Here is a 2,665-nt window from a genome sequence, read left to right on the forward strand (position 1 = left end):
GGGGGAATCTGCGTATAAGTTGTGGATTTGGGTGATAACGCCTCCGCCTGGGGCTGTATGGAGCCCTAGGGTTTGGGTCGCGGCGGGGCGAGGGGAGAAGAGGATGTGCGGGCGCGTGTGGCGTGCGGGGGCGGGACAGGGAGAGGCGACCCAAGGGGGTGGGTTTGGGATCATTTGTAGCGGCGCGGGGACCTGTCACTATACATGGCCATCTGTCGGGCAGGGTCGGGCTTCGGGCCGGGCCTATCAAAACCCGATGCAAAAAAACCCAGGCCCGAGCCCGGCCTGGCCTGCTGTCAGGCCTAAAAAGTCTGAGTCCATCCCATCATGTTAAAAGCCTGCCAGGCCTCTCTCTTAAACAACGAAAACTACAGGCTCGACCGTCGGGCTCGAAATCTAGGCCAGCCCGCGGGCAAGGTCAGATTGGGCTTTTTTCAGGCCGTCCAGGCCAGACTGCACATACCATGCGACGACTGCATGCAGAAGCACGCCGAAACATCCTCGATGGGTATTCTTTAAATGTGAAAACAACGGGGTATGTTGTTGTTTTCATTCGACGTTGTCAGCCTATTTGGTTCAATTTCGATAGCTTATGGAGATCGTCATGTGTGTAGAAAGATGGATGCTCATTTTGGTTTTGAAAAGAAGAATATACATTTATTTATTGATAGAAAGAAACTTAATAGATGTTCGTGCACTCCTTAGTAGAATGGAGGTTAATGATGTGGCTGCATGTGAAATTAGAGAAGAAATTAGAAGGGGAGCAACATCTACTTCTTTAGAACCAAAAAAGAAGAATGCAAGATTAAGAATCCGCAAATCAATAACGAATGCATGAAGAAGACGTTGGTCCAACTAGTGGGAGCAGTTATCGAAGTTGGATATCTTCTAAAATGCCTAATTGTGGTTCTTGTTTTCTTTTGTCTTGCTGTTCTAGCAAAGTTTTGGTGAATTATTATGTACTAGTAGAATGCCTGTGCGTTGCCACGGGCATTTAGAAAATAAAAAAATCTTACTGGCTCATTATTATCATGTTCTATTGAAAAAATATCTAAGTTTTAAGGTAATATGATATTCCTCATTGCAATTAGTGTCACTAAATTTCCCGATCCATCAACCATGGATAAGTATAAAAGTAAATGAATCTAAGTTAAGTGAAATAAGGAAGGATCAAATGAATGAACAAATGAACCGTGCACATGCCTTAATCACTTCTTCTCCACCTGAAAATGGAACCCAATCCAGTTTTTGCTGCAACATTGCATTGCTCCATGGGAACCGATCGGCCTTCTCACTCGTACTTAGGAACCCCATTTGGCCATTTCTTCCGCCGCCGGCCTCAACATCACCCCGGATATCTCTCGGACAGCTCTGTCACGAAGCCAGGTCCACCATGTTTCACTGCATCTTACATTAGTCCTCAGGTAACATAAGAACTATTGTTCAAGCATGCATGCCCAGTGGCGGAGCTTGGGTCATATTCTAGGAGGGGCAATGGGCTGGGGGGGAGGGGGCGACCAGAGCAAGATTTTGGGCCGATTTTCACTAATATATGGGCCATCTATTATTGGGTAGTCAAAGAAAATCTCATGGGCTGGGGGACGATGGCCTAGGATGGCCCTCACTAAGCTCCGCCACTGTGCATACCAATCGCTAGATCAAGCACATCCAAACATTTGCAATCCGCCACTTTTACACCCTCCCCTCTCTCCATGAGACGTCTCCGGTACCGCGTCAATGACACTCCCCTCATTTACACATCCAACATGGGTCCCCGCCCTTCACGGGAATCAACTCAATACTATAAGGGAAAACTAAAAGCCTGGAAACATTAAAAAATGCATCCATCCACAAAATAAGCTCTACTTCATGACAACCAATGATAAAAAATAATTATTATGATCACATCCAGTCTAATAGGAGATAATATGGGTTGCAAAATCCACACATCATGGCACAAGGCATTCTAGTTTTTTAAATACCACAATTATCATAAAAATGAAAATAAAGCTAGGGATATTGAAAAATGTAAGACAGTAACGCTCTATCTCTCTCGTATTGTTTAATGGACAGGCAATATTGTTATCTTGAAGGAAAATCTGGCTTGAATGACTTCTTTGGCCATAGAAAGCGTTGGAGCTCCTTGAACCTACATATTGCACCCTTTGTGTTAGTCAAGATCGAAAAATAGCTAGACATGGGTAATCAGGAATGTACCTTTTAATCAAGTTATTTGCTTCATTGATGTCTGGGTTGTTGTATTATCCGAGACAACTTGTTGTAAAAGTATTAGCATTTGAAATTTAGTGTGAAAAGGCCTTAAAAGTAGTAGTAGACAACATAAAACACAATAGCAGGAAGCCAAAAGTAAAATAGTTAATCAGAGGCATGTTGCCTCCAGAAATCCCTAGGAAGAGACACTGGTCTTCTACCCCACATTACATATGTCAAAAGATACTATGCATAGTATTAACTCATTTAGTTATCCAGCTGACCAGATCAATTGTAAGCATTACGTGGTTCTTATTTCAGTGAAAAGGAATTCCGTTGAATAGTGAACTTAATTGGTATAAAAGAACTATAATATGGATTGCGCTTAAACCGCAAAAGATTTTCTAGGAGCTCAGAATAAAATATGTGCAACAACTCACTAAAGATCTTCTAT

Source organism: Triticum dicoccoides, chromosome 4A, assembly GCF_002162155.2.
Source record: "Triticum dicoccoides isolate Atlit2015 ecotype Zavitan chromosome 4A, WEW_v2.0, whole genome shotgun sequence".
Classification (NCBI taxonomy): Eukaryota; Viridiplantae; Streptophyta; class Magnoliopsida; order Poales; family Poaceae; genus Triticum; species Triticum dicoccoides.